The sequence below is a fragment of the Toxorhynchites rutilus genome, chromosome 3, assembly GCF_029784135.1.
Source record: "Toxorhynchites rutilus septentrionalis strain SRP chromosome 3, ASM2978413v1, whole genome shotgun sequence".
Taxonomy (NCBI): Eukaryota; Metazoa; Arthropoda; class Insecta; order Diptera; family Culicidae; genus Toxorhynchites; species Toxorhynchites rutilus.
In genome coordinates, this window is record NC_073746.1 from 319,593,660 (window position 1) to 319,607,071 (window position 13,412).

General features: G+C 39.3%; 1 protein-coding gene across 6 annotated transcripts in view; it reads right to left on the minus strand.

Annotated features, from left to right (window-relative positions):
- Positions 1-13,412, minus strand: part of LOC129779948 (FERM, ARHGEF and pleckstrin domain-containing protein 1) — a 163,922-nt gene that overhangs the window by 60,564 nt on the left and 89,946 nt on the right. The gene's annotated exons all lie outside the window — the stretch shown is intronic.

Below are 13,412 nucleotides of genomic sequence, written 5' to 3' on the forward strand. Positions count from 1 at the left end.
GTCGCACCGTCACCCAAATATCGGTGACACTTTCCTCGTTTAAATTGAATAGGATTTTTAGAAGGAATTTGATAGAATAGTCACCTAACCCGAGGAAGGAATGGTTCAATATGAGCCGTCTTTATTTTGTTGTATTCGTCTCTTCCTCTAGATCAGGGTTTCTCAAAGTGGTCGATATCGACCCCCTGAGGTCGATTTGGGTTTCCCAGGGGTCGACAGAAGTGAGAATTGATTTTGAGGATCGACGGAGTTTGAATATCGACCTCTATGAAAAAACACAAGATCGTATTTGAAATATTTAAGATGCTCCATACGTTGTGTTAACCACCCTGTTATAAGAATGACCAGGGTTGCCACATTTGATCCTGCATGTTCTTTGCTTTCAAAATAGAGTCCATCATTGTGAAAGCCAACCGATTTTAGAACATTGTTTTGTTGGCATTGTGAAGCGAGAATATTCACTCAACACACACTGATAAATGTGGAATTATCAAAAAGTGTCCTAAAAACATCTTTGGAAGGAATGGAGAAATGAAATAAAATTAAATAAAAAAGTACAAAAAGTACAAGATGAAAAATTCGGCAAGTGAAAAAACGTGAACAGGTTCGTGCAAGATAATGTGTTTGTGCGTACGAGTCCCTCAAGGATATTTAACATTTCTCTGTATTTTAAACATATACACGATTTAACACGAAGGAAGTCATCATCAAATTCATGTCCAAACATGCTCCTGATATTTTACTGTATAACAAGCTTGCCCTTAGGTTGCAAGTTCAAATGCGTTCTGAAATACGTTGGAGCTTGAATGATAATGTACTCAACTTTTAATTCAATTCATAGATTACAAGGTATTTACAAAGCTACTTGTAAATGAAGTGAACTAGAATAAAGTGATTGAAAAAAAAAATTCCAAAATACTTGGTCATTTATGTGCATGGCGTAACAAAATATTCTATGTTCGATATATTAAAGATGAAAATATGTACCAAGAAATGATTTTTGCTACATATATGAAGACTGATACTAGAGGAGAATCGATCGGTTTTTTTCACCGAAAAAGCTATTCCATAGAAGAACTTTGAGATACCGGCCATTCACTGCGCGATTTACAGACAGCATTTAGTAGCAAAAAATCTGAGCCCTAGATCAGTCTTTACTATATGTTATGAGTGCTATCAAAAACTTTCGAACCAATTCTTTGAACACTCGATTATTTGCTCAGATATATGGGAAAAATGACGAAATCTTTACTCGAATACCTCTACACGCTGAGTTCGTTGACCACCAAGAGTCTCTTGCATAGGGATGGGCAAAACCGTTTGCCGGCTCATTTGAGCGGCTCGACGGCTCTTTACAACAGCTGGTTTATCGGATATGTAAAGAATGGAAGACGTAAAAAATAAGGTTTAAAACAATAATCAGTGCAGAGAATAGTTAAAATATTACTTTCCTGAAGGTTTTCTCTGATATATTTCCATCACAATAATCTTCTTTCCTTTTTTTATTTATAAACAGAAAAAAACTAAAAACATGGTTTTCAAAAAAATTTGGCTAAGGGGGTCTAAGGTATGACTTAATTATGGAAAATGGGTCTCTTGCCCAAAACAGTTTGAGAACCCCTGCTCTAGATTAATGTTATGTTATGGTGAAAATTTTGAAATTATATCAAACATGTTTTGTATGTAACGGGGAAACATGTTATTTGCAAGTGAATGAAGAATCTTAAGCGAAAATTGGATCCGAAAATAAATGTATGTTATAATGACGAGTTTTGGTAGAAGTAATAGGAAAATTATATAAAGGAAATTGTGGAAATTAGAAGATCAATCAATGGCGAGCTCTGAGATTGAACCCACGAACGTTCGCTTAGTATGAAAACGCGAATGTTCGAATGAGTTCATGTCAAACACAAATTTTTGGCTTGCCGAGTCAGCTAGTTCTTTGATACAACCTTTCAGCTTCAGACTGTCTTAACGAGACTACACCCAAACTAGCGTTGGCATTTCATCTGCGCAAATAATGAGCTGTTTTAAAAGCTTAAAAACGGTTTGTATGTATGCGAGCAGACATCTCTTTCTTTTTCTTTTCTCATTTCATTCGGGATTGTGCCAAAAAAAAAGTCCATGCGACGTCAATGGTGATCGAACCAAGGCCGGCTGGAATGCAAAGCTATTTTACACGACCACGCTATTCATATAGCTACCAGTGCTGTTATATTGAAGGGTGATAATATTACATCTCATCATAAAATGAAATTGGAAAGTGTTTTCTAAGAGGATGAAGAAGAACATGAAAGAGAGTATATCTTTCTCTGTCTGGGCCGTGTATTTGGCAAACTATACAAAAAGCTTTCATATGCTTTCATTAAAATGTGTCTCCTGTTTTGCTCGCTCATATTGGCTCTAGCATATATATATTATACAAATGATATACAGTAGAACCCCGATTATCCGCGAAATAGTCGGGCTAGCTCATCGCGAATAACGAAAATCGCGGATACCGCGATAAAGGACTAAAAATGAGTTCGAAACACGAAAAAAAAATATTTCAACATGAAAACTATGTTTTATCAATACAGTAATCATTAAACTATCCATCTAAAGGGTGTGTCACATCAAATTGCATCACGGAAAAAACGCTGTAGAAATTTAATTTTTAGGAATTATATCTTCAGCTTTCGCTTATAATCAGATAAGAGTGTATAGATCACGTTGGCCATGCTTCACTGTCAATTTTTCGAAAATTTGGAAAAAATGTCGTCGAACGAAAAAGAGCGTCGTGAAATAATCCTGTGCACTCATTTCTAGAATCCGGAGTTGTCACATCGGGACATCGGTAAGATGCTGGGAATCGTCCAATCCACGGTCAGCAGAGTACTAAAACGATACTTCGAGAACCTAACCATCGACCGGAAGGTGAAGAACGGCAAACATGGATGCTCCGTCAGTGAAAAAGATCACAAGTGCGTAGTTAAGCAGTTTAGACGTGATCTGAGAAGTTCGGTCCGGGATGTCGCCAATAAGCTGAATTTGTCAAGTTCATTCGTCCAGCGGACCAAGCAGCGGGAGGGCCTGCGTACATACAAGGTTCAGAAGGGTCCTAACCGCGACGAAAGGCAAAACATGGTGGGGAAGACGCGAACCCGGAAGCTGTACACCGAAATGCTGACGAAGCCGCATTGCCTGGTAATGGACGACGAAACCTACGTCAAAGCGGACTTTCGTCAGCTGCCGGGCCTGTTGTTCTTCTCCGCAGAGCACAAATTCAGCGTTCCGGAGAAGATTCGCAAGCAGAAACTATCCAAGTTTGCCAAAAAGTACATGGTGTGGCAAGCGATCTGCTCTTGCGGAAAGCAGAGCGCCCCCTTCGTGATGACCGGCACGGTAAACGGGCAGGTTTACCTTAAGGAGTGCCTACAGAAGCGCTTACTACCACTATTGAAGCAGCACGAGGGCCCGACCATCTTCTGGCCGGATCTCGCTTCGTGCCACTACTCAAAGGACGTGTTGGAGTGGTACGAAGCCAACGGGGTCACCTTCGTGCCAAAGGAAATGAACCCGCCCAACGTGCCGGAGCTTCGCCCAATAGAGAAATATTGGGCGATTATGAAGCAGGCCCTCCGGAAGAACCCAAAAGTTGTCAAATCGGAGGCGGACTTCAAGAGAAAATGGATTTCTGTTAAAAAAAACTACAACCTGACGTTGTACAGAACCTTATGGACGGGGTAAAGAGGAAAGTGCGAGCATACGGGCTTGGGCTCGAAGTATGAATAAAAAGAAAATGCCAAAAATTGTTTAATAGTTTTTATTTTACTGTCTAAAATTTTCAAAAGGATCGGTCTACTGGGCGAATTTCTACAGCGTTTTTTCCGTGATGCAATTTGATGTGACACACCCTTTACAAGATCGTGTACACCAGTGGTCAGATAATGTGAAAGTCATGACCAAACAAAAGTGCATGAAACTATCATTCACTGACAATTTCCGGGTAGACCTATAGATTTACTATGGAACTTGCTGTCGTGCATAATCCGCACCGCGGATCATCCGCTCGCGGATAATCGGGGTTCCACTGTACATGTATTGGGGAGTAGAACATTTTCTGTTATTTTTCAACTCATTTAATGTAATAAATCGGGTTGCCATAACATGTGCTAAAAATTAACTTTGGGTGTACTCTGAGGAGATTTGCAATTCGTAAAATCCGAACATTTATTCACTAACTGGAGCTTGAGAGGCGTAATCTGTCGTCGATGTACGAGAAAAAGAACAACTTCGGAAGAAAAGTTAAGAAAAACAATTTCGGTGGGGCGAAGTTGGCCGGGTATGCTGGTATATTTATAATTAATAAAGAATATGTTTTCGAAAGTAACAAAAAACATATATGAGGTTCTGTCCAGGACACGATCCCATTGTTGACGTAGGACTACGAAATTATTTTATTCAATTCGCTCGATTATAGCTTTAGATATTAATTCGATATTCATCGAATTCTGAGAATTAACTCTTTAGTGAGAAGTTTTGGTGACCAGATGGCATGAAAACCGAAGGCATGCGTCATTTAATCAAGTATCCACCTTAGATTTGGAGTTGTGAACAAAATCGCACCGTAGTACGCGACATATCTTATTCACAACACACACACCGACCCTCCGGGTGGTTTTCCTCTTGCACTTCGTATCAAGAAAACGGCTGTGTGTAACATCAGCATTAACTGTTTACTACTCGCTGGCAGGAGCGCAGCTGTGTAATAGAAATCATGAATAGCTTGTTTTATGTCCAATGAGTTGCAAACAGCCGGAGCTTGAATTGATCAGCGTATGTAGAGCGAGCACTGCATTTGAAATTCCAGCGATTGATTTACGCGCGTTTGAACCCCAGATTCGCAGCCTGCTCGTTATTGACAGCACGGGTAGGTAAGCTCAGAAATGTACCGAACAAATGTATGGAAAAATGAGAAAGGTTCTAATTGCACTAAAATCATCAAAATCCGCAAGAACAGCTTGAACTTGGGTAGACTGTACATTTCGTAGTTGCTCTCCGTGATTGACCTAAACTAGCGAAATTGCACAAAGAACACACCGAATGACGCTTGGGAGTAACAAGTCATTCTCATTGTGCAAGCTTCGGTGAATCGAGCTTTAAAAAGTTGATAACGACACCGGCCTCGTCCTTACAGTTACCGGGGGAAGGAAAGGAATGTTAGTATGATATTCGCCGCCCGAAGGCCAGAAGGGTACCCTCTATGGCGTGGATCCTCAGCGATTATATTATAGTGATGTGATTAGAAGTTTATTCATGTCCGTTTTTGTATAATAACCACGAATAACAACTATTACAACCATCCTCATTAGAGGCTTTGGACCCTCTGCTCTGGTTTTTACTAGTTTCACAAACATCTCCAAAAGATGTCGCATGTTGTCTTCTTACTTTCGTACTGAGGGCAGTGGTTATGTACGCGTTCTGCTGTTTGTTGAACGCGGTATATGTCATACTGTATCTTAAATTTATCTGCATCCAAGTTATTTACGAAAACGGTGTGACTCTTTCGCAATCTGAAGACCATCTGTTGATCTCGGTGATCTCTAAGATCTTTCCATTTTGACATATCGGCCTTGATTCTCCGCAGGAAATATTCACGTGTGTTGTCTGGTCCGCTTTTTGGTAGCTCATGTTCATAGGTCGCTTACCAAGACGATTTCGTTATACTACTCACCAGCCGACTAGATCCAGCGATGTTGTCTGCCTTTTCATTCTCGGGGATATCGGAGTGGCCCAGGATCCGCATTAAGGTAGTGCCCGGTCGGGCATTGATGACTTTTAGTTGTATCTAAGGGTGCCTCTACATTCAGAATTAATTTTTAGCACTTGTTTTGGCATCCCGATTTATTACATTATATGCGCTCAAAAATAACAGAAAATGTGCTATTCCCCCATAATGGTACATCATTTGAATAATATATATGTCAGAGCTGTATAAGAGCATTATGGGTGAGCGAAACGAGAGGCACATATAAAATAAGCACGCATTAAAGCTTTTCGCATACTTTGCCACATACACGGCCGAAACCGGGAAGAATGGAGTTTCACGTTTATGTTCTCCTTTTTACTCTTAGAAAACACTTTCCAACTTCATTTTATAATCAGGTGTAATATTATCACGCATTTATGTAACAGCGCCAGTGGCTATGTGGATAGCGGGTCGTGTAAAACAGTCTTGCATTCCATCCGACCTTGGTTCGATCCCCGTTGACATCGTTTGAACTTTTTTTAGGAGAAAATCCCAACTGACGTACGGTCTGATAGAAAGAGATGCTCTCATACATACAAACATTTTAAAACTTCTGAAAAAAGTGTTTTTATTTGTGCCTTTCACTCTTTAGTACACAAAAAAGATTTTTTTCTGCCGAAGATGAAATGTTTTCTGCCAACGCTAGTTTGGGTGTACGATTCTAGGGCGGTTTGAGTGGTGTCTCACAACGATCGCGGTAGCCACCTCTAATGAGAATACATTACACGCGTCCAGAAGACGGTGAAAAGTGTTGAGGTCGGTTCCCGATACACCCATCCCTACTTTTCTTAATGCAAAAAATCCGGAATATTTACAGAGGATATTTTTTATCGAATAAAATTCTTTTTCACGCCCTAAGAAAACATTTTCATTTTCAACTTTCGATAAGCTCGATAATCCGAATAAGCGTGGACATTCAAAATTCTAGAAATGTCCAAATCAGAACTTATTTTTTTTTATTAATTCGTTTATTTTTACAGGCTCAATTACATAAGTTTTAAGGAGCCGAATTCTTAACTAAACATTAACTATATCTATATATATATGAACAATTTTCCTTAATTCTATTGTTAATAAGGTAGAAAACCGATTACTCGCGGTAGACTCGAGTTTAGAAGGGTGACATATTTTTATCAGGAATAGGATGGGATGTAAGGATATGTTGACAATGTTCACACTCACACTCTCACTCACACTCATCACACTCAACTCTTAAACCTATCTTATAACTACTATTTCAACTTATTCTATTGTTAGTAAGAAGAGAACCGATTGCTCGCGAAGGAAGAAAAGAAGGGAATATGGGTATAAGGACAATCACACACGATGATCGATAGCTTTAAGGAAAACATATATTTGGGACATGTAATCAAGGTCTAACCGAGCTAACACATCTCTCACCGGCACATTGGGCTGTCTTCCTCGGACCCGAAGGGAGTTTTCTAAATTCGATCTGACGACAAGATACAACTCGCACGACCAAACAACGTGTTCAATGTCGTGATAACCTTTGCCACAAACGCAGAGATTGCTGCTGGCAAGATTAAAGCGGAAGAGTAGTGCATCTAACGAACAGTGATTGGACATGAGTCGGGAGAAGGTACGAATAAAGTCCCGACTCAAGTCCAGACTTTTGAACCACGGTTTGAGGCTAACCTTAGGAAATCAGAACTTATGAAAAATAAAAAATATTATTGCTGCGTACCCTTGAACAACTAGACTACAAAAAAGATATCAGAGTAAGATAAAAAAAATGTGCACAGTTTAAGCTTTATTTCATCATGCCATTAGCCATTGTGCAACGGCATGATAAAACACTAAATAAATCCACATGAAAAAGTGTAGAAAAAAATAATCGCTTACGATGGTAACGTTGTTTACAGTGGGGTTGACTGCTAATCGATTAAAAGATAGCTGCTGCTGTTGTTGTTGATTTTGTTTTCTATTTAGGTATCAGCAAACACGGGTCCCGCCATATTTATCTTCTTACCATCTACGGTCACTTTCCCATACATGTATGTGGGTGATGGATATTATTGTTTATGCATAACGCGTTGCACTCGTATGATATTGCCCACTCGGAAGTGGATAACTGCGTATGAAAACATGCGGTGATGTGGTTATTGTACCGCACAGAATAATAAGAGAAAACCAAAGACAGGGCAATTTGTACGTAATAATAAGCCGGATGGAATGGAATACACTTCTCCACAAGATGACCCATTCATATTCATATATACTAAGATGAAATCAGCAGCAGCAAGGTTCAATGGGTACGATATAATTTTATTTATTCATCGCCATTGTTACGATTTCCTTGACTAAGGCAGCGGTAAAATTAAATCCAATGAATACAGACAGCCAGCACAAAGCGGGAGTCGTTATTCAACATTAGTTGGAACTACTTCCACAAGTGGGTCAAGTTTTACTTACTGAGTGCAGATCTCTGCTGCGGCAAATCTCAGGATAAACTTCACTGCCTGTTCAAACGGGAATCTCAATTCGACAAAATAGCGACGTCCATTCTGAATGATTTTACGATTCCGAAGAAAACAGATGAAATCCCGGCTCAGACAGAGATCTAGATTAGCACTCATAATCTGCCTTGTTTGAAATGAAACCACTTTTGATTTGGCAGTCTCCACGACACCAGATTCTAAGACTAGACGGAAACTAAAAATAATAATGTTCAGATCCATTTACACCACTGTTGCACCTGCACTAAGAACTTTCAGACGGTCGAAAATAGCATCATTCCAGCATTTTGTTTTTGTCGTGTTGTCGTGTCCTCCGCGGCCGCTCCGAGAAGCCCCCCGCGCTCATCGAGGGGGCTTCACAACAAGCAGCTGTCAAAAAACTTTGTTACACAAAGGACAGCACTCGCTCTCGTTGTCGTTGATGACGATGACGTGCCGTATGAAAAGCTTTTAACTGCTGCTGCCGCTGCTGTTTTCTCCCGGAATGAATTCGGTGTGATTGTAGGGTTGTGTGAAAAGCGGAGGTACCTCCCTTCAGGTAGGAAAGTGGCGCCCTGAATGCGACGATGGTTGACCGCAGAGCGAAACGCAGGCAGAGGGCGCGCGCGCATCGTTTGCTGAATGTTTCAATTAAAGCAGCGGGGTTCTGTTGGAATCTCTGGCTGCACATGGTTCGCTACTTGTTTTGAACAGGGTTGATTTGGGGGCTCAGATGGCTGTAGCCTACCTACATCGGTAATGAATAGAGGATTTCGCCTTAATCGTCATTTCGTCTGAATTAATTAGAGAGACGTCTTATTCGTCGGTGTCGTTTGCTACATGTTCGGAACAAATTTAGTTTCAGTGCCATTTTCCGAGTTCGAAATTCTTCAAAATGTGCGGCTGATAATCAAATGCTCGGAATCCCGGAGAAAATATATAGCTGAAAAATAATCGTTAAACAGATATGTGGCAAGTTCGAGAGTTCTTTGTCGGTGTATGGTATAGTCGCACGGTTTGTTTAATAATGGATAAAATATAGATTCTGACCGGGTATTACTATCTATTAAACAGCCGGATTAAAGATAACACTTTGCTTGTTCATAGTGCGTTATTTTAATGGTATATCTAAGATTTGCAATTTTTGAAATGCAATTTATTTTCGAATGTGTATACTAGAATGCAATGTGTTTGTAATGAAAATATTATAGTTGAAAATTTCCCTCACTCTGAGTCAACATAGTAATTTACGTGCGAAAGAGATAACTGCCAATCATTCCGTGTCTTCCCAATCAATTCGTATCATTTTACAAGATTATTGCTGCTCGACTTAACCCGAAAGAAATCAATTACGCAAAGAACGCTGATGATATGCTAGAACGTGTCATTTTCGAATACATATACGAATCGTATTATAACCAGTGCCACAATCTATCATCACAATGTGAGCAGAGTCATTAAATTCCTCTCATAGAGAATGTACTCGGAATGATCAGTAATGAGATTCACTTACACTGGATTCTTTTTTGCGAGATTTCTTTCCGTGATTTTTTTACGCGACGCTCTCTCAATTTCGTATGTTGCTCGAGGTTACATGATTTTCTTCAAATTCACGATCTGCCTATCGTCGCCTCATTGGGATTCTAGATACGGATAAAGAAATTTTATTTGGAATTGAAATTGAATTTTGAGAGCAAAAAATGAAAAAATTTGACTGAAATTCTGAAATTTGAGAGCAAAAAATGGAAAAAGATTCTGAAATCTAATAATCAAAATCTCTAGTCTTCCTCTTTGACACGTGAATCTAAATCTGAGGTCGCAGTTCGCTTAGTAAGCGATCGATCGTGAGTTTAAAACTCAGGGCCCTCAACTTACTATCTTTGTGTTTTCAGAATAACTACGCCCACGCAGCAATTATCAGCGATGGAGACCGATTCACCGTCGAAACAAGATCAATTCATCCATACAACTGCTCTGCTCTGCAAGAAACATTAGGCTTACTGTTCTATTAATAACACAACAATGATCATATCAACAGTCTCCACTGTCTGGTGGCCTAACTGAACAATGGAAGAACAGAGCAATCGAAAAAAATCGACGAAAATGACAAAGAATATCATTTGTCATCAAAGAAAACATTGCTCGATCGCTCGAGTTTGGGTAATCCCGTAAACTGAGATCCAAAAGGGTACATTGTCAAATGAACGCTGTTCCTTCTCATTTGAATGTGATGAATGTATTTGGACGAACGAAAACAAATAATTCATTCTCACAACCTCGGCTTTCCGCATTAAGGTGAAGGTGGAAGCTAGCCATTGTAGTAGTATAGGTAAACCCACGAGTAAAAATGGGGTAATAGTGTTTGTGAGCGAAGAGCAAAGCACACGTAAATAGATCAATTCACTTATCAGACTGTGTGGCGCTTCTTAGCACGAGTCTTTGAATACATTTGGAAAAAAATAACAATTCAATACTAAAGTAAAATGTATGAACGATATGTTCCGATGAACAAGTGCAAATATAAATATATATAGAAGGTGCATTTGGACGTGAAGTAAAATTCTGGTTATACGCGAGCGTAACATGAGGATATTCATAACACATGCGAATTGGGGCTCTTTTGGTATTAACAAGTTCTTCCGCATAGTAACTCGATGTTGATAATTCCTTAATATTTTCCTCCGTTGATCGTTTTGTTTTCACATATTCACGTTGGAGAGCCTTAACTCTTCTCTTCGTTGGCCGAGGCTTTTTGATTGAATGTAATACTTTTCCGTTTACTGTTTTTGAAAGCATAGGCAGCCGTGGCAGTGTTCCGAGCTCTGCAATACAATTTTCTTACCCAATGTTAAAGTTGCTAAAACTAACATTATAGACCCATTAAACGTAACAATAATAATTGTATTGATATCAACACAATTTTTTTCTATTGATTTTCATGACATGAAACGTTATGACTCAGGAATAACATTTTATTGAGTGGTTTTTAAAGCTGTTTCGATGATGTTGTCTGGCATCAGTGTCGAAAAAATAACGATGCTTTCGCCAATACAAACAAATCCATTGTCGAAAATTGAAAAATGAAAATTTATCTTTCAGAGCACTTGCTCGAGTTTTTCGACGTTTTGCACTATACAGTGCGACAGCAGATGGAAATTTTATATCTTGTGAATAATCGATTAGAGTTTGGTTGACATTACTTGATGGGAAGTGTGCGAAAACGATCATTTCCTTCACACTGTCTCGCAAAATTATTGATTTTCGGTCGAGGGGTGAGGGAGGGAGATGAAAAAAATGAACACCATTGTGGCAGCCATTTGTGGCTAGCTTCCATTTTCACCTTAAAGCATTATTTCGGTTTATTCACTGTCACTGTCAATGCCCCTCAGTCATGTGTTTGCATCACACTCTCACAGTAATGCGTGGAGCGTAAAGGCTGATTTAGACGATGCCAATCAGCGCTCTTGTTGAGGTATCCAGTGAACAGAGAACAGACACTCTGTTCAAGTTACTTGTACCAGTATCGAACAAGTAATTGGCCTCTAACTTGAACAGAGTGTCTGTTCTCTATTCACTGGATACTTCAACTAGAGCGCTGACTGGCATCGTCTAAATCAGCCTTAAGGATGAAAGAAATAAAAAAATCACTCTCGCCAGTTGTTCCTCTGTTTTCTCTGTAAACAAACCAAACATCGTCGGGTGTCAATTGAGTGTCGGTCACTAGTTCGATTGATAGGGACAAACGTAAATATCCAATAACAGCATGGCAAGCGGCTTGAATGAAGGTGCGATTATTCAATCGAGTGGAAGGGATACAGTGAGAAGAGATCCGTATGAGTGAAACATGCCCATATGTCAAAACAGCCAATGAGCCCGCGATATTCGTGTGAAGAGAACTGATGGCTGATGATATTTGTCCTTCGAATTCAAATAAATGAACTGATTATTTTCAGCACTAACTCTTACGCTTGAAAATGGCAACTGTGTAATGAGCTATACATAGATACGACAGAACATTTAACATGTACACGATTAAAATTCGGCTCTGTTACAGCTAAAATGCTAACAAATAGGATAAAAAAGCGAGATCTGTAAATTCAGTTCTTAATTCAAGATCGAGTCTAAATTACTTTCGGTATCTGGAATCTTCATTCAAAATAAACACAATTCTGTATTTGGATCTGAATTTGGAAATTAAAATTGAAACCTGAAACTGTGACTCAAATTTGGGATACTCTTTTACAATACTTTGGAATTTGGATGCACATAAATAGATCTGGATTGTGATTCTAAAATCGGGTTCAGACACTGAAATTCAAAAGCGAGAACTATAGAATCTCAAATCTGAATTTCAATCTGAATTATGGAGTGTAAACCAGGGCTCAGTCATATTCAGCTGAGGATAGTCAGTGGTCTATGGAGAAATTCCCTTTCGTATTCAATTAGAAATGAGTTATGGCTTTTTCCAGCAGTTTCTCCGCCAAAATCATCCAATAGTCATTCAGGCGTTTAGTTGCTATCTCATTCTACGACTTGGCGTTTAGCGTTTAGTTGCTATCTCACTCTACGACTCGGCTATCGCATTTCATCCTTCCCCGTCAAATGGACTTCTATACATATTGAAGTGACTCCCCCCAAAATTATCTCGTTTCTCTCTCTCATGAATCACGTACACATATATCGATGTATGAGTTCAACGTGGTTTAACATATACTACAGGTGAGCTAGATTTTTTGTATCGTAAACGAAAATTACTCGCACATATAAAATAGCGTACAGTGTGGTGTTCAGAAACACTGACAAATTTGTGAATTTTGTTCATATTAGGCTGTCAAAAAAGTCCTGCGGTATTTCCGCGAGGTGTCGTTGTAAGCGCGTAGTTCTAGTTGTATTCATTGTATCGAGTCATACAATAGCTTATTGAAAAAGTATTTTTGCGCGCCTTGACAGTGTTTTGTTTGGTTAAGTCGTTCGTGAGTTATAGTGTCGCAAATATGGAGCAAAATAAAGAGAAAATCCGACATATTTTACAGTACTACTATGACAAAGGCGAAAATGCATCTCAAGCTGCCAATAAAATTTGTGCAGTTTATGGACCCGATACAGTTTCCATTTCCACCTCACAACGATGGTTTCAACGTTTTCGTTCTGGTGTAGAGGTCGTC